Genomic DNA, 25259 nt, shown 5'->3' on the forward strand with positions numbered 1-25259 from the left:
GAACAATGAAGCTAACTACATCGCTAGAGCTCAACCATGAGGGCATTCTACTCAAGGCTACCTCATTTAGGATGGACACATGTTAATTTCTGCCAGTAAATGATCAGCAGTGTTCCTTGAAAAGGCCCATGCAGTACACCCTATCAGCATGTGCTGCGAAAATGTGCGCTTAATATGTACAGGGTATGCACGTCATGTGATTCATTCATGCCATTTTCTATAACATCACACTGCCCTCTGAGACTTAACCTTTGTCTTGCAAATCTGTAACATGTGGCACAAATTCAAAGGATCTTTAATATTTTCAAAACAGAGAATATTTGACTACATGTCACTCATGCCAGTGTGGTACATTACTGCTATATCTTAAGAATAAGGCGCATAATTTGCGACTGCTTTACCAGGTGCCATCGCATGTTATAAAAGTGGTGTCAGGAAGCCATAGCTGGCTAAATTCTACAAATCATTTATCATCATTGATTTTCACTTCGCAGATGGTATTTTCAGACCTCAAGGATGGGAACTTTAGGTGACGAATTCAAATATATATATATATATATATAAATATATACATATATATATCCACAAGAAGATTACCTCACAGTCAAGCAAGGAACCAGAGGGACACAGCAGGGAGCCAGGAAGAATCATTTATTGCAACATGGAGGGCATGACGCGTCTCGGCTTGTGTGCCTTATTCATATGCCAAAAACCGGAAGCCAACACCAGCCGTTTTTTCACTTGATCCATCTCCTTCCATTGGTGGAAGTCCAGCAAAAGTCTATTGGTCACGTGCAAAACGCAGCCTACCTCTTTAGACTACGTTTCCCAGCAGGCATCATCTCAGCTGGCAAGGTAAGCGTTTGTGATCGACTTTATGAATCCCCAAAGTGAGTGCTGGTGATCGTGACAAAGCGTGAATGGGTGCAGTTAAAATGTCTCGGTTTCCCTGTTGTGCAGAATTCTTCTCCCTGGCCCCGTACGCCTCACCGTATTTATCCAAGTTCTGTGACATTGGAGACTTTTCTGCAGTGAGTTCGCCTCTCCGTGTAGTCACGGACTGATTTTGCAGCAGTGAATCACTGTCCTTGGGATGGGGGGGCCAGGAGCTTTTCCAATACCTTGGAGACGAAGAGCTGAGAAGCATTTGCCCATGATGCTCTGGCCACAACTTGAGGCGGGTCCCCCAAAGCGTGCCAGGGGATAGCGCGCAAAATATCCACAAGAAGATTACCTCACAGTCAAGCAAGGAACCAGAGGGACACAGCAGGGAGCCGGGAAGAATCATTCATTGCAACATGGAGGGCATGACGCATTTCGGCTTGTGTGCCTTATTCATATGCCAATTACCGGAAGCCAACACCAGCCGCTTTTCACCTGATCCATCTCCTTCCATTGGTGAAAGTCCAGCAAAAGTCTATTGGTCCCGTGCAAAACGCAGCCTACCTCTTTAGACTACGTTTCCAAGCAGGCATCATCTCAGCTTGTAAAAAGGTCAGGCTACCAACCAGAATAAAAGACCCTAAGTGTTGCCCGGCGGTGTCGCCTCTTAAACCCACAAGATATTAATCAATGAAGAGGCAGGCGCTGGAGACTGGAAGGCAGGAAACAAGGGTTTTATTCTCTCCGGAGGAGAACACATCAGTTCGGACAGCAAGTATCGTCACGAGGTGCTCTGGCCGCATCTCTGAGGCCTGGCCTCTTATACACATGTTTATGATCTTTATTGGAGGTTACACATGCTTGCAATGCTTTGAAGTATGAAAGGACATCCTCAGAATCTCCCCTCCAGGCCCGTTCCCACACACATTTACAGTTGAAGTCCCCACCCTGGTCAAAATAGGTGATGATTGTCGCGCAGCTGGACATTCCGCCGATTCACGGGATGTGTGGGGTTGATCGGATATCATAGGGTGGGGGCTTTGATCAATTCGAGGGTCCTTTAATGGGGAGGCTTCCTACTGTACGGGGGGGGGCAATAAACAGTATCCGCAGAGCCAGGTGGCGGCCTGGGAACGAGGAAGACAAACGGGCACACAGGAAAAGGGGTTTGTATCAAAGGGTCTGGGACCATGAAAGGAACGAAGGGAGGTGTCGCGCTGGGAACAGGATGGGGTTCTGAGGCAGAGCTGCGCTGAAGTGGGGTTTACGACTCAGGGCATGTGAGAGCGGGGGGGTTGTCAGCGCGCGGGGGGATGCCTGCGAGGTTGAGGGAGAGAGACGCGCTGGCTATCAGCGAGGGGCAGGGAGGCCATGGTGCTCAAAATGGCTGCCGCTTACGTGCACGAATGGGTTCAAGGAGAGCAAGATGGCGCCGATAATGTTGACGTTTGCAGCCTAACTTTTAACAGTCCTCCCTTTTCAACATATCTAGCCAACTTGCCTATTCAATGTCAATCTTCATCAAATTCCTAACCTCGACATCATATAATGCTCCCATGCGTTCGTTTCCAAAGTCCACAGTCTTAGGGCAAATACAGTTTGCACATAATGAACACAGGGGTGGCAGACATTGGATTCCTAAGCATAGACCGCATATTACAACTACAGGAATCAGGATAATGGTGAACAGTCTCCAGCCCCAGTCCTTAACAGTGTTCCAGAACCAACCACCAAGCGACCATTCTTCCTGATCCTGGTGGACTTCTTAAGAGAGTCTGTGAAGATGTTCGATGGCTTTGTACACTGAGGGCGAGTTGTCCGGTATGTATGTACAGCAGCTGGACCCAATAATGCGGCATGCTCCACCACGGTCCACAAGAACCACATCTAGGACAAGGCGGTTCTGGAGGGCCACCAAGCGGACCGCTTGAAGTTCGGCGGTGTTGTTAGCAAAGATACCAGCTGTGATGTTCATCGTTGTCTCAACTGCCTGAGTCAGATGTCGGATGGCACGGCTGTTTGCCATCGGGCCCCAGAGAGGAACAAGTCCCTTCATAGCATCGAGGAACTGCGCTCCTTTTGAGTCGGCTTGCTCAATGTCCTTGGCTCGTTTATGTCTATGATGATTCGCTGGGGCCACATAAGTCGGAGGGAGGATGAAGGAGATGAAACAAGTGCCCCCCCAGCCTTTGGGGAGCCAGGTGTAGGCCTTTGTGCCGCAGACGAAATACATGTTTGGGGACGACACAACGGAAGGTGGATCCGTGGAGTCCAAAGTTCTGGTAAAACGGCAAGTACTGCGGCCCACCAGCTGTGTCCCATGTCCTTCTATGCACATGTGGCCTGTGACGTTGATGACTGACAGGGCCACAGTCAGAGTGGCAGCCGTTCGTTTCCGCAGGTAGGAGAAGGTGGGTCTGGTTGGATTGTTGAACACCTGCATTTCAATTCGTTCTTTAACAGGGATGTCCATGTGGATCGAGTCGTTGGAGGTCTGCGGGCAGAAGTGTGCCTTTGTTTTGTTTCGCCAGACCCCGTGGAAGAAATGCGTTACGGTTTTTCTGGAGGTGGCATTGTCCTTATAGCTTTCTTGCAGGAGGATCAGCCAAGCAAGGCAGGAGCCATGAACTGAGAAGGGTGAGGGGATGAATGGTATCGAGTGTCCAGTGGCGTGGGGTAGCAACCCACAGATCCAACAATTGGTGGCATTGGTGGCGAGATTGTGCTGGTGAAGGAGCTGTACGAAAGAGTTATTCCAAAACTCCTTTCGTCTCTCTCTGAGTTGAGGAGAGAGCGAAATCAGATAATGTTCCTTCATGGTGGTAGGCTGAGCAGTGGTCAGGAATGTTACGTGAGCAGGTGCATTTTCTTCCACAATCCAGAGTGTGGTCATGAGGAGAAAGCAGAAAAGGATTGCGATGAAGAGTGCAATGGTCTTTGAGCTGTGGAGTCTGTCTGTACTTGGGTTTCTGTAGTGGGTATTTCCTGTTGCCTCCATCATCTTCTTATTTGGCGCTTCCATCATCTTCTTATCTGGCGCTTCCATCATCTTCTTATCTGGCGCTTCCATCATCTTCATTTTCAAGGTGCTCGGTAGTGGGCAGAACCACAGACTTAGTTTAGCTTCTCTCCAGGTAACCCTTGGTTGCTTTGGGTCACCGTTCTGAGATTCAACTTAGTTCGTGGTCTACTTAGCCGAAGCTCCCTCCTTTCGACGCAGGAAATACCCTTCTCTGGATGGCACAGTGGGATCAGAGAATTTTGAAAGTTCAAGTGCTTCGGTGTCAGGATAGCAGGTTAGCGATGGTCGGTCTTTGTTCAGGAGCTCTTCTTGGTTGTCGATGTTTTCCGTCGTGGCCAGGGTCGAGGAGACCTTCTTACAGTGGTGTGCGTGCAGCCAGTGCCGTTTCCCCTCCACACGAAGAGCCGTCTGGGTGGTGATCAACACTTGCCAGGGGCCCGTCCACCGGGGTTCCAAACTCTTCGACCGCTGAAAGTTCCTGATCAGCACGAAATCTCCAGGTTGGATGGCGTGACCCGGACCCCTGGAAGCATCGGGGATGGCCTGCTGCACCTGCTGATGAATGACAGACAGAGTTTCAGTCAATTTATACAGATAATCAGACATTAGGACGTCCGGGACGTCATGAATGGAAGTTGGTTTCGGTGCAGACCAGACACTCATGGGTCGACCGAAAACAACTTCATAAGGTGTCAAGTGATGTCGGGTGGGGGTGGAACGCATCGATAGCAATGCCAGTGGGAGGGCGTCTGGCCATTTCAGACCCGTGGTAGCCACTATCTTGGCCAGTTTAAGCTTTAGTGTGGCATTGTGTCGTTCAACAAGTCCAGCAGACTGGGGGTGGAAGACTGCGTGAAATTTCTGCTTGATGCCCAACCCCTTTAAGATGAACTGGATGACTTCGGCTATGAAGTGGGGGCCATTATCGCTCCATAAAATACGACAAAGGCCGTAACGGGGGAAAAACTCCTTTAACAGTACTTTTGCAGTGGCCGTAGCAGTGTTGTCACGGGTTGGATATGCTTCCACCCATTTGCTAAATGCGCACACCACGACAAGTACATATTTCAGGCCTTGGCACCTGTCTAGCTGGATGTAGTCCATCTGCAGGACTTCAAATGGGTGATTTGGGACCCCAAATCCTCCCCGGGGTACTACAGTTCCTTTCCCGGGGTTGTGTTGCAGGCATATCAAGCATTGTTGGACCAGACGTTTGGCGGAATCTGTGATTTTATCATTGTGCCAAACTCTGGAGACAAGTTCAATCATGGGGGCTGATCCTATGTGGGCAGGGGAGTGTGCCATAGCCAGTATGGGAATCAGGTATGAGTCAGGTAGCAACCATTTGTTTGTGTCTTTTGTCCGCCAGCAGCCTTCATCATCTTTTAATCCCACCCGTGTCCATTCAGTCAGCTCGTGTTGTGTGCTAGCCGTTTGAATGTCTTTAATAGTGTCCCTAGCGTCAGTCCATTTTTCTGCTTGTGACCTGGTCACGTACATATGTGTTGTCGTCCTATTTTCAGCTGTCGTTCGGGCCGTGATGTCGGCTAGCGCATTTCCCTGCCCAATGATGTCTGTCACCTTTTTGTGTGCCTGGCATTTGACGACTGCAAGCTTTTTGGGGAGAAGGACAGCTTCGATCAAGGCGGAGACTAGATCCCCGTGCAAAATGGGGGTGCCGTGTGAGGTCAAGAATCCCCTTTCCCTCCAAAGGAGCCCAAAGTGGTGGACCACCCCGAAGGCATACTGGCTGTCGGTGTAAATGTTCGCTGTGGTTCCTGCTGCCAGAATGCAGGCTCGTGTCAGGGCGATCAGTTCTGCTGCCTGGGCAGATCGTTGCGCGATGCGGGCTGTCTCGACTACAGTTCGAGCCGTGGTGACTGCATAGGCAGCGGAAGTGGTGCCATCGGGGAGTTTGATGCAAGAACCGTCCACCCACAGCTCCCCGTCAGGGTCAGGGAAAGCCGTGTCTCTGAGGTCAACCCTACTTCTAGTCTGTTCGTCCGTAAGAGTCACACAGTCATGTACAGGGTGCACATTGGGATCGTTCTCTGGCAAGGGTAACAGAGTTGCCGGGTTCAGTGTGGTGCATCTTTTCAGGGTGATATGGGGTGCAAGCAAAGTCAGTTCGTATCCAGTCAATCGTGCACTCGTCAGGTGTTGCGTCTTGGTTTGGTTCAGGAGGGTGTCAACTGCATGGGGTACCAGTACCGTGAGGGAATTCGAGAGTACGATCCCCTCACTCTGTCGGATAGAGATTGCAGCAGCAGCTACAGCTCGAAGGCAGGCAGGCAAGGCTCTGGCTACAGGGTCAAGAGTGGCAGAGAAGTAAGCGCACGGTCGTTGCTTTGGGCTAATGGCCTGGGTCAGGACAGATAAAGCGCACCCCTCCCTTTCGTGAGTGTAAAGGGAGAAGGGCTTTTTGTAATCAGGGGTACCTAGGACAGGGGCCGAACAAAGGGCATCTCGTAGTTCCGTGAAGGAGGTTTGACATTCAGGGGTCCAAGGGAGTGGGAAGGGGACGTCTTTACCTAGCAGAGAAAGCAGCGGTTTCACAACGAGGCTAAAGTTTGGTAACCACTGTCGGCAGAAGGAGGTGAGGCCTAGTAGGGAGCGAACCTGTTTCTGGGTCTTAGGGACAGGAGTTTCGAGAATGGTTTGGATTCGATCAGGAGTGAGTTTCCTTCCTTCTTTGGACAAGAGGTGGCCTAGGTAAGTGACCTGGGGTTGGCAGAATTGCAACTTCTTCTTGGAGACCTTGTGGCCATTTTCCGCAAGGAAGTGCAGGAGTTGAATGGTGGCTGTAACTGCTAATGGAGTGGTGTCGGCTGCCAAAAGGATGTCATCGACATATTGCACTAACACCACTCCATCGGGTAACTGGACTTGATCCAGTTGTCTCTTGAGGGCCTGGCTGTAGATGCTAGGGCTTTCTGTGTAGCCCTGGGGTGCTCGGCAGAACCTATATGAGCGGGCTTTTAGGGTGAAGCCGAAGAGATATCGGCTGTCTGGGTGGATGGGGATGGAAAAGAATGCGTTTTTGAGGTCAATGACAGTGAAGGTGGTGGCAGTAGAAGGAATCAAAGTCAGGATGGTGGTGATGTCTGAGACCACAGGGTACTGGGGTACCACCACTTTGTTGATCTCTCGAAGGTCAATGATAAAACGGTATGCTTTCTCATCTCCCTTTCCTTGTTTCTTGATGATGGGCAAGATAGGGCTGTTGCAAACGTTGCTAACCACTTCCTCTACCACTCCTGCGTCTATTAGTGACTGAATAATCTTTACCAATGCCTTCTCGCCCTCGGGCGATATCCGATATTGTGGAAGTTTTGGGAGTGTTGCGTCTGGTCGGACAGTAATGTGCACTGGGTCAATCAACATGCGCCCTACGTCCGAATCCGCCTTGGCCCACAGATACGGAGGCAGAGTGTCAAGCAGGGATGTGTCAACGTCGGTGATGGAAAACATGCGTCGGGGAGGGCAATGTCTAAGCAGAACGGGGTTGTCGTAAAGGAAAACTCGAACTCCGTCTTGAGAACATCTGATCGTCGCTCGGAAGTGTTTCAATAAGTCAAGTCCCATAATGGCGTCAGGGCTATTGGAGGAAAGTAAAAACGTGGTGTCAGTGGTGTTGTTTTCTACGTCAAAGAGGATCGGGGCGGACAAAGGGTTAGTGGAGGGCGTTCCATCGAAACCTGTCGATGTTATAAGTGAGCCAGACAAGGGTGCCCTTGGAATCAGTCGTTTAGATAACGCGCTACGTGTTGCGCCAGTGTCTACCAGAAATGGAGACTTGGTACCCAGGACCTTAGCAGTGACGTAAGGGCCTTGCTGGTCAACATAGAGCTCGACTGGATCCCTCCCTTGCCCTTGGCAGTCCTATGCAAAGTTGTGGGCGTCATCGTAGTCAGATTGCTGGTATTGGTTCTGTCTGGGTCGATCAAATGTATTTGGTCTGCCTGATCTGTCGTTAGTCGTGTCATTTGGGGGCCCTCGCTGTTGTCCCTTATTTCTCTGTCCACTTGCTATGTCCTTGGGGTCTTTGTTTCTGATTATTTCCAGAAGAACGGGGCACTGGGATTTCCAATGGCCAGTTCCTTTGCAGAAAGCACACTGGTCCTCTCTAAGGTCTGTACGTCCACTGTGGGGAGTCAAGGTGCGGTCCTGGGGAAATGCAGCCTTAGGGGCGTTCGTCTGATAGTTTCCCCGGTATTGGTCTCGCCCTATAGTCACCCCTTGCAGTTGGGCCATCATCACCCTCTCTTTCAAGTCCTTCTTCTTTTTCTCTGTTGCCCTATCATTTTCATTTTTCTGATGTTCATAATATTGGGCCATCTGGAGGATAGCCGTAGGTTTGGAGGCTGCCCAACTACTCTCGCTGGCCTGCAGTTTCTGGGAGACCTCCGATGACAGACCCTTAACATAATTCTGGACAAACAGATGGTGTCCGGTTGCAGTGGTCATGTCCTGGCCGCTGTAATCGGAGAACACCGTTTCAAACCGGGAGAAGTATTCCGATACATCCTCCTGGGGTTTCTGGCGACAGGCTGTTACTATCGACCAGTCCACTTTCTTTTCTGGGATCAGGGTTTTTAATTTCTGTACGATTTTATCTGGAAGGTCTAGAATGGATTTCAAAGGCTTTTGTCCAGGTCCTCGTTGTTTATCGATGTTATCGAGTTGTGACCAGGTATGTCCAAACAGCTCAAGGTGGTCGACTTTCCGGATTTGCTTCCACACATCAGCTGGTAGACATAACCCGAAAAACAAGTCGATGTCAGCCAGGGTCATGATCGTTGAACCTAGGGCTGTACCCAATTCAGTGTAGAAGGCCGTGGGGTTTTTACGTAGGTCAGGCAGAGATTTCCGGAATGTCAGAATCTCTTGCCGGTCCCATGGCTGGTAGACCCAGTTGTACACTACCCTTCCTTTTGCATCTGGGTGGTTTGCATCATCGTTAGTCCCTGCACCTCGTGGAGGAACCCAGTAAGGGGCAGCCTCTCGTATCGGCATCATGGTGTTAGATTGCTCAGTTTGTGGCTCGGTCGCTACGGAGGTCGTGGGTTTAGTTCCCGATTCTCGTTCAGTGAGGTGGCGGAAAACCTCAAGCGTACGCGTAAGGAGGTCCGTCACATCACACTCGCCCTCATCCCCGATATCGACCTTCCGGTACAGAGTCGTTAGGCTCTCGGGACCTTTGTCTCGATATCGGTCCTCGTATGCGTTCAAGACATGGTAACACAGTCGTACGGTAAAATGTCGTCTGTGACTCCCGGTATACGAGTTAAACATATCCGTGATGTACTCTTCATCTTCCTTCCTTTCTACCAGTGTCCTTGCTATCTTGTCGATCCCTGTTCGCTCATCTTTGCTTAGTCTGTTTGTTCTTGCAGAACCAGCCCTTCGGGTCTCGGGGTCGCCTAACGTTGTCGTTTGTGTAGTATTTAATACAAGGGGTTCGGCCGGCACAGAGGCCATGGGGGCCGAAGCTGTGGCGCTACCTTCGTTTGTACCTGGGGGTGGTGGGTGCTGTGCTAAGGGTTGGGAAGGGGCATATGGAGGGGGCATGTAGATGGTCGGAGGACCTAACAGCAGATCATCGTTGGCTCGTTGTCTCGAGGGTAAATCGGGGTAGAGCATGGAGGACGTTCTAACCGGACACTGACTTGATGTTTCCATTTCTAGTTTCTGTTTGGCTTTCTCTCTTTCCTTAATCTCTCCTTCTAGTTTCTGAGCAGCTAGGTGGGCTGCTTTTCGCAGCTCTTTTCCCAACCTACTCTCAGTTTTCTTTTTACGTTGTTCTGTTTCTTTGCGCCACATGCCGAAACTATCAAGCATAGTGGGCGTTGTCTTGTTTTTACCAAGGGCTGTTTCTAGCGCATTTATTTTGTCATCATCGAAGGATCCTACCAGTGGCCACTGACTTTCTCGATCCTTTTTCGTATATTTATGCCACAGTTTGTTATAGGCTATAGCGATCAATCCATGCTTCATGAACATGTCCTTATTAGGGGTGCCTTCCAGTGGAGCCGGATGGTTCACCTCTAATAAGCGATCCGGGCTAAACAGGCTACCAATCAGTGGGGAGAAGACAGACATGACGGAGCACAACGGGGACAAAAAGTCAGCACTGCCTATCTTATCACTGCATGCAAAGACTAGACAGAATATTCCTATTCTACGTTGTTTGCAGGCAGTGAATACCTCATGAACCAATATCAAATAGTCAACGTTCGGTCAAAACAATTCAGTGGGAAGAATAAGTAGGCCCGCAAAGGTCTGCGTTACCTACCCTTTCACTATCTGTAAAAAGGGGGGAGGGGGGCTCTTTCCTGTTTGCAGACAGAGAATCTCCAGAAAACAGTCTGCGAACAATAGTTCAGTTTCAAATAATTAATCAGTGGGGGAGAAAGATAGGCGCGACGGTTGCATTACCTATCCTCCACTGCTTGCAAAGAGAGAGCCTGTTGTTTCTCCGTTTGCAGACAGTGGATCTCCAAATAAATTAACAAAGAGTAATACTAGTATTTTCTAAACAATTCAAATAATCATTTCGCAATTCGTCGTGTTTACACGACCTTACCCGGACCGCATGGACAGTTTCTTGTCTTCCGAATCCAGCGCCCGATCGTCCTCTTTTCTTCGTAATCCTCGCGGCACTCCTGATGGTTCCCAGTCAGGACCGTAGATCACTCGAGAGAGGTCTGTTCGGAACCAGTGAAGTTCGGATGATCGGCTGTCAGACGAGGGTCTATCGGACAGGTGCACTCCCGATCGTTGCAGTCATTCACTCTGTCGTCAGGACCTCTCCCACTGGATCCACGAGTCACTGATGGGCCCCACGTTTGGGACGCCAATTGTAAAAAGGTCAGGCTACCAACCAGAATAAAAGACCCTAAGTGTTGCCCGGCGGTGTCGCCTCTTAAACCCACAAGATATTAATCAATGAAGAGGCAGGCGCTGGAGACTGGAAGGCAGGAAACAAGGGTTTTATCCTCTCCGGAGGAGAACACATCAGTTCGGACAGCAAGTATCGTCACGAGGTGCTCTGGCCGCATCTCTGAGGCCTGGCCTCTTATACACATGTTTATGATCTTTATTGGAGGTTACACATGCTTGCAATGCTTTGAAGTATGAAAGGACATCCTCAGAATCTCCCCTCCAGGCCCGTTCCCACACACATTTACAGTTGAAGTCCCCACCCCGGTCACAATAGGTGATGATTGTCGCGCAGCTGGACATTCCGCCGATTCACGGGATGTGTGGGGTTGATCGGATATCATAGGGTGGGGGCTTTGATCAATTCGAGGGTCCTTTAATGGGGAGGCTTCCTACTGTACGGGGGGGGCAATAAACAGTATCCGCAGAGCCAGGTGGCGGCCTGGGAACGAGGAAGACAAACGGGCACACAGGAAAAGGGGTTTGTATCAAAGGGTCTGGGACCATGAAAGGAACGAAGGGAGGTGTCGCGCTGGGAACAGGATGGGGTTCTGAGGCAGAGCTGCGCTGAAGTGGGGTTTACGACTCAGGGCATGTGAGAGCGGGGGGGTTGTCAGCGCGCGGGGGGATGCCTGCGAGGTTGAGGGAGAGAGACGCGCTGGCTATCAGCGAGGGGCAGGGAGGCCATGGTGCTCAAAATGGCTGCCGCTTACGTGCACGAATGGGTTCAAGGAGAGCAAGATGGCGCCGATAATGTTGACGTTTGCAGCCTAACTTTTCACAAGCTGGCCAGGTAAGCGTTTGTGATCGACTTTATGAATCCCCAAAGTGAGTGCTGGTGATCGTGACAAAGCGTGAATGGGTGCAGTTAAAATGTCTCGGTTTCCCTGTTGTGCAGAATTCTTCTCCCTGGCCCCCGTACGCCTCACCGTATTTATCCAAATTCTGTGACACTGGAAACTTTTCTGCAGTGAGTTCGCCTCTCCATGTAGTCACGGACTGATTTTGCAGCAGTGAATCACTGTCCTTGGGATGGGGGGGCCAGGAGCTTTTCCAATACCTTGGAGACGCAGAGCTGAAAAGCATTTGCCCATGATGCTCCAGCCACAACTTGAGGTGGGTCCCCCAAAGCGCGCCAGGGGCTAGCGCGCAAAATATCCACAATATATATATAATTGAATTCGTCTTCACCATATATATATATATATATATATATTCACTGAAAAAAACATAGGTTTCAGGCAGGTTGTAGTTAGGAATTAGTTTGAAATTCACTGAAAAAACCATAGGTTTCAGGGGTGTTATAGTTAGGACATTTCACTCATACAAAACCATTGAAATTTCTCTGTTATAGTTAGTTGTACTAACTGTAACTCTTGCGCCTGCAATCCACTGGTGATGATGTCACATATTACATCATTCATGACATGGTCAGTGGCATCACTAATGACATCGCATATGATGTCCGGAATCATGGTTCAGAGCCTCGCGCAGCACTGGCATACGTCAGGCTAGCCACTCCTCTTACGCTTCCAGAAAAAAACTAAAACGCAACATTGCCCAGATTTCCATTGTGGTGAAATCTTAGTTCCAGGTCTAGTTGTCAGAACAGCAAACACACACTCCCTCATGGCTGGTATACACCCACACCACACCCATCCAGCGCATCCGTCACTATACGTGACTGTACCAATAAAAAAGACGGGGCGCACGTGCTGTACGCCATTTTAGAGTTGCTCCCATCGCAAGCGCTATGATTGCCCATCCTGGTGGTTCGGACGCCTCATGTAGGTCCAAACCACCGAACAGGGGGCCCACCACCACGTGTGTGGCCTCTTTGGTTACTGAGTTAGTGGTACCGGAAGGACTGAGCGGGTGAAGAACCTGCGATGATGATGATGATGGGAGCACGAGTATGTCGTTAGCCATAGCGATATCAAGACTCAGCACCATAAGTGAGACTGCATGATGTAGAAAGTGTCCTGTCCACGAAAAGGTGAGCAGTGAGGCCTGGGAGTCGATGAGCTGCACCAGACTGGATACAAAAAAGCGCCGCAGGGATTTAGGCATACGCAGGCCTATATAGCATATCTTATTGCAGGTATATATTTTTTTTCTCCAATAGCAGAAACGTTTTTATAATCGGTCCAACGTCCGGAATATAAACTATACAAATAGTTGTTTTTAAATGCGAGAGGGAAGGTGTGTGAAAGGGCGATGTTATTCAACTCCACATTAAGATAGTAATAATTACCAATCATAACATCTTTCTTTTATCTTTTAGATGTAGAGCTTCAGGGTGCATTATGTCCCGGTACTGCTTTACCAGGTGCCATCACATGCCATAAAAGTGGAGTCAGGAAGCCAAAGCTGGCTATAAATCATTTATCATCATTTATTTTCACTACGCGGATGTTATTTTCTATGAGCCTACGATTGCCAAAGCCTCTGAAGAGAAGTTGGGACACTTTGAAACACATCAGGCATCCATGGCACATTGGACAGGCTGATCTCGTGGGGCAGCTATGGATTTAGCAGATCCATCAGCACACCGGAGCACATCTGGGGGCTATTAATGTTAAAGCAGTAACATTGCACGCTCCTTCTGGAGACAAAGGACACTACAAGGCCCATAATGCTCTGCTTGTCGCTGCAGAGCGTCCCATTTAGGTCATGCATTGGAGCATTTAAATGTGAGGGCGGTGTCCTATGCGCCTTCGATTTCCAAAGCCTCTGAAGAGTAGTGGGGACACTTTGAAACGTGTCATGCATCCATTGCACATTGGACTGCTTAAAGTCATTGCTGTGCTGACGAACTGTGTACCAAAAAGGCTCTTTATGTCCATGTTGCCGTTCGAGTGCTCCTTGTACTTTAAGTACCTGGAGCTTTGATAAATACGCGGCATACCCTGCCGCGAAGGAGCCCCCACCCCAGGATGTGGGGGCCACACGGTTTGCTATCGGGCAGGCCAATCTCGTGGGGCACCAACAGATTTAGCAGATCCGAGGTTGTCAAAACGCGTAACGTTTGAGGAATAAAGCTATCCGCTTTTTCAAAGGACTTTCGAGTGTGCGCCCTTATTTGAAGTATATTGTGGATATAAATATATTACATGACCATGACATCAGACAACCTACGTGGCCCATTACTTTTTCTTTTCTCAGTCCTCTCATGCCCTGAAAGTAATTCATCATCTTAATCCCTTGTCAACTACTCCATATCTTGTCTTTCACTTTGTCATTCCTCATTATCACTGGATACTGCCTCATCAGTGCCACATCAAATGAACACCTGCATATTCCACTCACCCCTCTTTGTAACACCACCAAATTGCTATTGACTTAGCTCACTGTGATAGTGCCATCCTCTGCAGTACCCAATTCTCAACTTCAAATGCTTGTGTTCACAACCTATCCTTATTTCATGCCTAATGTGAGAATTTTGTTGACCATCCATCACTCTTTTCCGAACATCCTCCAAACACAGGTTTTCCACACTGGACCTTTCCATCTAGTGGGACATTCTTTAGTACATGGTTTCCTTCTACAGAAAGGACAAAAAAGGTGTGACCCTACCCCTTCATGGATGAGTGTGGAGTATTCCTATAGCTTTTTAGCATTAGTTGTACCTCTTCTCTCCAGCTCAGATCATTTTGCAATATAATTTGCAAAATTAGATTCCACGCTGAACCTCTTTTAGGTTAGTATAATGAATACCTTTTATTTTGATTACTAATTCATGTTGTACTAAGTAGTAGCTCATACTTTCATATCTCCTACTTATAGATATGTACCACTGATCCTGTTTGCTTTTACCAGTATACCTAAGTGGAAGAGGGAATTCTACAGGCAGTTTCCCCCTCGCATTATTAGTTGGGCTACAGTGTTGATTTTCTCCTACATGTTCATGGTAATAAATGTAACCGTTTCTTTACTACAGTAATCACATACGGACCATCCAACAAGAATATCCATGCTTGATGCGTGTTGATGCAGTGTCTTCCCTTCTACCTTTCATTGTTTTGTTTCCCATCTTCTCCAATTCTACAGTGTGACCCATGACACTGTTGGGCTGACATTAGTGGGTGTGGGAAGTTGAGACCTATCTTCAGATCTTGCATCTCGCTCCTGCGGAAACAACAGGTCAGAATTACAGAACGCGAAAACCATGTTTCTGGGCGAGATGGAAGAATGTCAGAAAACTCTACAACCGCAAGCTCTTGAATTGTGTCACTCTCACACGTTATTGGGACACCCAGGTTACTAGAAAACCATAGAGGGACTTCTATAGGCAGTTTCCCCCTCACATTATTAGTTGGGCCTCAGTGTTGAATTCCTCCTACATGCTCATGGTAAAACATATAACCTTATCTTCACTTCAGGAATCACATAAGGACCATCCAATAAGAATTTCCATACCTGATGCATGTTGATGCCATGTCTTCCCTTCTCCCTTTCTTAGTTTTTTCCCCCTCTTACTCAAATTTACTGTGTTAGCCTTGACACTGTTGGGCTGACATTGGTGGGTGTGGGAAGTTGGGACCTATCTTTAGATCTAGCATCTCGCTTCTGCGGAAACAACAGGGTAGAGTTACAATTACTACAAGTACAAGTGATCAGGGAAGCCATTATAAAGCATGTCTGGACATTGGTGAAAATGGCTTCCCTGACAATAGGGATGTTTGGTATTGAACATCTCGTATTAATAAACCGGTACTGAGCCAATGTCTTATTTAGTAAAACATGCACCCAGAGGGCACCTTGGAGGTGCCCCCTGTAAACCTACCAGCTACTGGTGTGCTGACTGACTGGTGTTAACCAGGCTGACACCAGTAATAGGTTTCTGACCCCCAAGGGTGAGGGCCCTTGCTCTCAGGGGTCATATACCAGGCCTGCTCACGCAGAGGGTATGTTAACCCTTTTCTCACAGGAGCGCCTTCAGATTAGCATTCAAAGCATTCAAAGGGCCTCCCGCCTTTGGCATGTGAATCTGGTTTCTCTCACATGAGATGAAGCTGACCCCCCTTTGTCCAGAGCCATTTGGCACCTGGTTAGGCAAGAACATTAATTAACTAGTCTGAAAGGCTTGACCCTCCTTCTGCTAGTGCCAACCTTAAGGTGGAAGTGAAGGCTACTTTTCAAAGTTAGCCATCTTGGTGATGGCAAAATCAGGAATTCTGGGACAGGGTTATAACCACCTCTCCCAGTGGTCATATAGGGGGCGTAGTGACCCAAAGGGTAGATAGCCCATTACCTTCTAACTTCCCTAATGCTCCTAAATTCAGTATTTAGGGGAGGCCCTGGCACCAGAGAAGCAGATCCTGCCGACCAAAAGAAGAAGAAGGGCCAAAGAGCCGAAAAGTAAGAACTGCAGAAGTAGCAACTGACTTGGAACCAGCCCTGCTGGCCTATTTGCCTATTCCTAACAGTTGCGCCAAAGTCATCTCACCCTGCAAGCTGTTGGTCTTCCAAAGCCTGAGAGGACTGACAGCACTTCTCCAAAGACACAGGAACTCCAGTGGAACAGTGGAGCTGTTCCCCTGCATCGTTCAGGTACCAAAGACTGAGCAGTGAGGCTCCCAAAATGGAAAACTTGAAACAGGAAAGCACCACTTCACTTGAGCCACCTAACTGAGCTAAAGTGGGCCAAGGGTGCCAATGTGGTCCCCAGATCCTCCAGACTCAAAGCCCAACTAGGGTCTCCTCACTTCGGACTTCCCAACGCCACCTGCAACATCTTTTTTAAGGCGCCATCTACCCCGACCGCTACCAGTGACAAAAACACGACGCCTAAGGACACTTCTGCACTGTCGCCTCTGCCCTATGGAGAAGAGGACCAAAGGTGTACCCCGTCCAGAGTATTGTAAGGTCTCAGCCTTCCTGTTGGTTCAGCCCGGCTGGCCTCCTGGTCTGTCATGGCAGCATCTGTACATGAAGACTGATCCCCATGGATTTGCAATTGGCATCCAACGCTGTTAAGCACCACTGCACCCGTCCACCCTCGTACCGCGGGAGGTGACCCGCTGGTGCTGCCTTGGACCTTGCCCCATTCTCACCTCAAGTCAAGACGGTTGTTCTCGTAAGTTGCTGCAAAGAACTCATATGCTGTATTTGTTTTTCCTTCCGTAGGATAACATTGCTGCCTCTCAAGAAATGCACCATCGACTGTTTAAATGAAAAACATACTTAACCAATCGTATTGATTATGGTGCCTAAACACATATAAAGATATGTTATTTTTATACATTGGTGTGGATCTCCTTATTGAGTTGTGCATCATTTATTGACTGTTGTGTGTATTTGCAGATGTTTCACACTCCTCTGATAAGCCGAAGACTGCTCGACAACACTACCCTCCTAAAAGAGCACATTGGCATTGCTTGAGCAAGCCCCTGTCACTGGTAAGGGAATGCCAGGACTCTTTGCACAGTATATCTTGTTTAGATATACTACATAAAGAGCTGGCTTCCTACTGAGGAAATAATCAGGGTTGGTTTCGCTGAAGTATCAGATTTAGGTGTCTCTGAATCTTTTTTATCCAGACACATTATTTTCCTTTCTGACCTATCCACCCATTTCATATTTGCTTGGTTAGCATTACGTTCTTTCACATAAACAGAAGTACTTTTAATTCCTATTGCTATTTGTATTGATCTATCCAATGTGGGTTCTTTTATGGCACTCATGTTTTCCTGAATTTTCATCTTACAATTCCGATTTATGAAATTATCACAATTATTTCCTCCTTGTAAATACTTGAATTTGCAAGAAGCAGCAGGCATTTGTAAAATGAAAACATACTGCTCCAATGCTTCACCATGAAGTTATGTCCTTGAAAAAAACGTGTTTTTCTCCACCACAGTACTTTTCTTCTGTAATTACTGGCAGGCACTCTCATAGCGAGTTAGTATTCATCGTCTCCACTTCCCTCCAAATCCATATCATCCTCATAATTTTGTTTCTTCATTGGGTGGTATTGGCAACTACTTCTATTTGTATACTTTCCTCACCTCAACACCCAAATTATACTATTACAAATCCAGCACAAACATTTCTCCACCCACTGCTTCCAAATAGGTCTCAAATGCCACCCTCCAGTCCTGCCACCTAATGGGCAGCTCTCCTGGACATTGCGTGAGCACTCGAAGAGCTACAACAGACTCCATGTCTCAAACTATTACTCCTAGCTAAAACAATCCCAATCAAAATAATAAACCATAGTTTAAAAATATAAAACTAAAATAATGAAAAAGTCAACATTATCAATATGGTTATTCTCCGAACAGATGTTAATCACGTTGTCTAGAATCAAGAAACTAAATCAACATAAGTAGTCCCGTTGAAAATAAAGTAGCTTCCCACCAAAGATGTAAAACAATTAAAGGGTGATATCAATCGGTGTAGGTAAGTCAACCTCACAACACGTGAGGCATATTAGAATGTTCATAAATTCTTTTTTATATTTCATTTAGTATTTTCCGTGGCTCACCCATTATTGCAAGAGCATTCAAGTGCTCCTCAATTTCTCTCTCATATATTTCCTTTTTCAGATATAGGCTACTCCATATTTTCTGGCGTTTCTAAATGGTAGCAGCCGAAACACTGTAAAGATCAATACTTTCAAAATGGCTCCCGAGGATTTGTAGATGTCACATTGTGTAGACATCAGTGCAATTTGCCACAGGCCCCATTGTGTTGTCTGACTAGTGCTGCCTGACCAACGCCGCTAAGAGATGCGTCATCAGCACGCAACAAAAGCGCCGACTCACCTGAACATATTTTGTGTCACATTCAGATAAGAACAACAAATCTTCCTACCAAGCACTCATCAATAACACTGGGATCTGGCAGCAGGGCCGGCCTTAGCCATGTGCAAGCTGTGCACCTGCACAGGGCCTCCAAACCCCATGGGGCCACTACGCCAATATATATCCTTAATATAATAATCCTCTGAGGATGGATACATATTTGGTTGGTGGCCCTTGGCAGGGATTTGGCGGCCTCCGGCTCTGTTCCACTTCCAAACACCCTGACCCCCCCTCTTCACTGACCTCTGCGCCTGCGTTCCTCCTGGTTCCCAATTGGCTTCTTTTTTTCCCTACCCCCGCTGGCCCGCTGGTACCTTCCTGAGCACCAGGGGCCTCCGCCCTGTCCGGACCCCTCGTCCGGGGCCCCCTACCTACGCTCCCTGCCCTGGGCCGCCATGAGCCTAGAGCCGCCCCTGCTGGCAGGGACTGTTAAGTTTCAGTTACCTCGTTTGGTCCCTCAATTGATTACGTTGAAGCGATCCTTGTTTACTCAGGTGCCCATTCATACTAATTGTATTTTGTAAAACAGCGCATGGTTCCCGAAGGCATCCCAGCGCTAGAGGCCGATGTTCATGAACTAAGTGCAGGTTTATGGGAACAGGAAGGTTTTTATGCACTTCCGGAAGACCAAGTGATTGGTTTCACATCGAATGTGGGGAGAGAATTCCACAACCTTGCTGCGTTATATGAAAAGAGGCGACCACCTGCACCATGCTGGTGACGGAACCACTCCGTCATCAGCTGCGGTCGCGCTGTGCTGATGACGGAGCGGTGCCATCACGGGCCGCTCGGCATGCCTGCGCGGCGCGGATTCCGCACCTGCGCTGAGCGTTCCATTGAGCGGGCATGGCCGTGACGGAACCGCTCCGTCATGAGCACAGCGCAACCGCGGCTGGTGACGGAGCGGTTCCGTCACCAGCATGCGCCCGCCCCCGCCCCGCGGCCGCCCCGCCCCCTTAGCACTGCAGCGGAATAGCCGCCGCAGTGAAGGGGTTAAAACTACAAGAGTATCTGATGAATTGATGCCACTGGTTAGAACCGTGAAACTCAAAATACGACCCGAGGGCCGCGTGCAGCCCTCCTGGCCTTTACATGCAGCCCCCTGGTCAACAGCAGCGCCTGGCTGCTAACTCAACTCAGCACTAACCTAGAAACAGACAAACGTGTATTTGAAGGTTAATTAAAGTTAAAGAAAGGAAGTAAATAGGGGGTCCTGCGCCCTGCTTAACTTTTTATACACACCTTTATTTTTAAAGACATCTTGCAGCATACGTGCAAAAGTATGATAAAGTCTCTTAAAAATTCTAAAGTATATTTCATTAACATGCAGAACTGTTTCGCCTTAGTACATTAGATTATATCAGTGCATTGCCAAGTATTTTTTAAAAGGGATAGTTTTCAAACATGAATTCTATAACATTCCTTCTTCCATGCCCCCCCCCACCCTGACAACAATGTCAATAGTGAACTAAGAGGTAAATCAGTTGTAATGTGCACTCTTTGAGTGGCCTTTGTTCCTATTATACATGAACAACCTCATAGTTTAATAAATCAAACACTGGAGAAAGTTTTGTACAGCACACATCCTAATGTCATGTATTTCAAGGTTCTCTTATATGTGAATATGAAGAAAGAGGAGGGAATGTGAAATAAAACAATTGCCTAGGATCTCACTATTTTGTTAAGTGGAGGAGCTGGGAGGAATCCCAGGTTTTCTGGTTACACATTGTGCAGTTCAGCCACCAGATGTATGTGCTTTGCTTTCCCTACACCCACCTTACTGCCAATCCCCCCACACCAATCCCCAGCCGCCACCATTCTGGTATCCGTGCGGCACTCAGCTACATCCCTGACCACACATTTTGGCACCTTGGAAAATGTTTGTGAGTATCCATGGGTTAGACGGTGGAAGCACAAGCAGAGATTGAAAAAGGTAATTATCCACTCACTTCCCTCGCCAAGATGGAACTACCCCCAATCCAAACATCCATATTTTAAAACCTATTCTAAAACGCTGAACATCTGACCCCTCCCATTTCTTACCTGTGTTTCCTAATGTTTGGAATACACTCATCAAAACTCCAACTTTTACTTTCAAAGTGTAACTTTGCTGAAGCAGAATTTCCATACTCGTGGTGGACCTCGAAAGTATGCACATCAACTCGGTCACACTTAGATATCCACTGCCTTCAACTTCAATGAGCCCCAGACTGCACAGTGTTCAAGCAGAGGCAGGAGGCTACTGGTTAGAACACCCTGTGCATGCTTCGACTCCCTATGCAGGAGAAAGTTTGGGAAAGAGTGAAATGTGCATGAAGTCTAGGGCACGAGTCGGGGGTACGCGCGGCTACATGGCGTCCACCCACTATTTTCACAGGGTAGAAGCCATCTACCCTGCTGAGAAGTAGTGGCCCACAGAAATATGCTGAACTTGTCCTGGTGTAATTTTGAGACACCTTGACACGTTCATCAGCTCTTGCACGTCGTTGCTTTCAATTCCCAGCAGCAGCGTGCAGGCAGCAAGGGGGCTTTTTTGCACCTCCAGCTGGGCAACGATAAAGACAGAAGTTAAGGGGGCCATCAGGCCTACTTTTGATCAAGTATGGGACTGGAAGCGACCTGGAACCTCAAAAATGCAAATGCACGTGCGGTGCGATGACACAAAAGCACACAGCTTGTTATCTCTTCACAGGTACTTAAAAGATGCATGCTTTTTACCTTGTTGTATATAAGTATCGGCAGCGTTCGACACAGTGTCGCACAAATGTCTGTTGAACATTCTCCGGAGCAAAGGAATACAAGACATAGCGTTGCAATGGATTGAATCCTTCCTGTCCAACCGCACCCAAGCAGTGCATATGGGCCAATTCCATTCTGAACCCCGTCCCATTGGCTGTGGAGTCCCACAAGGAGCTTCCCTAAGCCCCACTCTCTTTAATGCCTACGTATCATCTCTGGCTGACATCGGAAGAAAGTGGGGCATCGGCATTTGCTCATATGCCGACGACACGCAGCTGATGGTGACCTTGGATGAAAGATCGGAAAAATTAGAAACAACTAAAAACAAACTCCACAGCTGCCTCTCCGAAATGGCGGACTGGATGCGTAACCACTGCCTCAAGCTCAATGCCGGAAAATCCGAAATTCTATTGTTTGGAGGAGCCAAACTTTCGTGGAACGATTCTTGGTGGCCACCGTCATTGGGAACAGCCCCCGCCCCGAAACAATATGCCAGGAATCTGGGCATTATGATGGACGACGCACTATCCATGAAGGACCACGTGCGCACACTTTGGGGTAAGGGATTTGCAATCCTGAAACTCCTCGCTAAGATCTTCACATGGATCCCACTTGACTGTCGTCGTACGATCACCCAGGCCCTTCTAGTCAGCCGCCTGGACTATGGCAATGCTCTGTTCGAAGGAATGAACGAGCAGTTGTTCTCCCGCCTTCAGGTTCTGCAAAACCAGGCTGCCAAGCTGGTATGTAACAAAGGCAAACGAGACTCTGCATCGGCATGTCTAAAACAACTCCATTGGCTGCCGATGCGCCAGCGCGCCACATTCAAACTACTTTGTCATGCGCACAAAGCCCTCCATAAAACAGGCCCTACAATCCTGCAAGGGAAAATTGAATTTTATATTCCAAACAGGAACCTAAGATCCATTAACTCAGCCCTAGCAAAACCCAAGCGTATTTACAAAACAAGAACAGGAGGACGAGCCTTCTCGCACCTGGCGGCCAAACGATGGAATGAACTACCGATGGATCTGAGACACACTGTGAACCTTCTTTCATTCCGGCAAAAACTCAAAACACATCTCTTTCCCAAATACTAACCCCCCCTGCTCAAACCTCAGCAGCCCTTTCTTATTCAGCGCCTTGATATCCCCTGGGATGAATGCTGCGCTCTACAAATACCACAAATAAAAAAATAAAAAAAAGTACATGCACTGTAAAAATGTCAGCTGGGTTGGTCTGTCTCAGTATTTACACAAATAACAATTTAAATAGCACTGTTTTATTTCTTTTCTAGCGCTACTCATCCCAATGCAGAGTGTTAGAGCACTTTACATAACATGTACATTATCCATTCCAAGTAAATCATATAAGTGTGTAAATTAATATACAAGATGTGTTACATAAGACAGTCAGGGTTACAAGGTGTAGGAGTCAAAAACCCTCCATAGCGCACTGTGGTCTACTAGAAGGATTACAATTTATTAACTGCAAGTAACAAAATGATCTGTGTTCAAGCAGTAATCCACTTATCTATCTCCATAAAATAGAAATCTGTGATCTGCATGTTACATGATATGCTTTGCAGGAGACAACTTTAAAAAAAAACCTTATTTTATTGCATTTTCAGTTGGCATATGTTATAACATACACATATCAGAGCATCACTACCAGTGAGGTCACTTTCCTGTGATGCCACGTGGAATGTCACGCGTCGTGATGTTATGTGCTTTGATGTCACTTGCATACTGCCTAACTTGGTCAGTCTCCCCACTTCTTTTTTTAGGACTTGTGCCCAGATGCAGTCCAATGTTATGACATTACGAGGCAGAGCGTGTATATCGAACAAACAAACCGAGCAACTACGTTCTTATTAATTGGGTTTTTATGGGTGCAATTTATGTTCAAAGTGGTATACATGCAAGTAAAATAGCTTAGTGCGTCAAACTCACCTGTTATCAGTAAGTCAGAATCCTGGTAAAGCCATTCAGCCTTTCATTTTTCAGGAGTAGATAAAGGGGTACCATTAAAACCTGTAACAGTAACACTTGTAATCTACAATGCTCAAAGTGACAGAAGTATGCTGTGGCCCGATATATAAGAACTGGGAGTCTATAATCCCCCTATAAAACACTGTATTTTCTTTTCTTATTACAAGCATGTTCTGATGGCAGAACGCACCTGTGATGAAAATGTCGGCCTAGCCGCTTGCAATAACTTAGGACATAAGAGTAGTCACACCAGAGTGTCACCCTCTCTTACTGGCATTGGATAAGGATTTCCATTTTCTCCCCATTGTGGCCTTCTATCTGTAGGAGAGAGCTATGCCATCTGACGGGTACTGTAATGAGAGCGGGCATGACTGCCCCACTGGCCTATCTAAGCTTTCAACAAGGCCATATGTCAGAATAATGGGCACAGAAATATTGTGTCCAAAATATTGTCTTAAAAATACCTTATCAGAGTTTAGAATACAAATTCTACCCCCAATTGGAAGCTCTTTTCGTAAACAATATTTAGGGCAGAGATGCAATCTAAATGCATTCATGTCTGCACCCAGAAGGTCTGTCACTAGTGAATTTAGTGAGAGCAGCGGCTGGATTGACGTGGGTACAAGGGGCTGACAAGCTCCCATTCAGCAAAGAATTTGCAGATTTAGCGAAAGAAACCAATCAGGAGTAATGATGTTCTTGCTGCAAATGGAGCGTGAGTCCCAGAGACCAGGGAAGCAGATGGAGGAAGGTTAGGAGTGTTAATAGGGTAGTGTAGATTAGTAGGGGAGGAAGAGCGCGCGCTCAAATGATGAGAGGTGCAAATGAACAATTCATAAAACAACACTAGGCTTGAAAAAAACAGAATGTGCTACAGAAGATGCCAGAGACAACTACTGAAGTATGACAATGGTTGCAGTTGTTCTTTGAGCTGCAATAGAAGCATGGAGGGGGGAGGAGCCGTCCTGCAGGTTCCTTCGGTGACCATCCTGCTCCTCGCAGAAGCGGCCGCTCCCCTCACCTTCCCCTCCTGCTGGTATCACTGGTATTGTGCAGCGCTCGAGAACGGTGGTCATTTGGACTCCTGGCACTTTAATTTCAATTGATTCTGTTCAGCGCTCGTGTCCTGTGCTCAGTTGTACTCCAGGCGCTATTCTTAGAATTGACTGTGCAGCGCTCGTGACCTGTGCGCTTTAGTGCCTCTGCAAGTGCTTTAATTAATTATTTCACGCAGCGCTCAATAACGCTACTTGCCTCGCATTTGTTTCTGCTAGCGCTTTTATTGTTGTGCACCTCGAGATTGCTGTCGGAGCTTTGCTGATCTGTTTGTTTACTGTGTTTACTGTGCAGCCATTTTGTCTGGACCCCTTGCAGACCCTCCCTGCACCTAGACCCCGCCTCCCAGCTGACCCTCCCACGCTCCGCCCCCCTCCACTCGCCATTTATGTCTGATGTCCCAACGCGCAGCGTCCACGCGCTACGGCCACGCCGAAGGTGCGCCAAAGGTAAGCCCGTCTACGCCCGTCCGCGCCTGGACCGCGCCCAGCGCCAGACCCCCCGGTCCTCGTACCACCCACCTCCCCCACATTACTTACGGCGCCGCCACCCTCCTAGCCCTTAACCCCGGCCGACTCCCCCACTGCGTCCAAGCCACTCCTGGACACATCCATGGTCCCTTTTCCTGCAAATCCTGCAAGTTCGACGGCAGCAAGATCAACTCCACATCCACGGACACAAAACAGATATCTGACCCCAACCACCTAAAATGCATCCTGCTCAACACCCGCTCAGTCCACAGACACGCCATCGAACTTTGGAATCTTCTAGACACCATCTCTCCTGACGTCGCCTTCTTGACAGAAACATGGATGAACG

Source organism: Lissotriton helveticus, chromosome 4_1 (assembly GCF_964261635.1).
Source record: "Lissotriton helveticus chromosome 4_1, aLisHel1.1, whole genome shotgun sequence".
NCBI classification, from domain to species: Eukaryota; Metazoa; Chordata; class Amphibia; order Caudata; family Salamandridae; genus Lissotriton; species Lissotriton helveticus.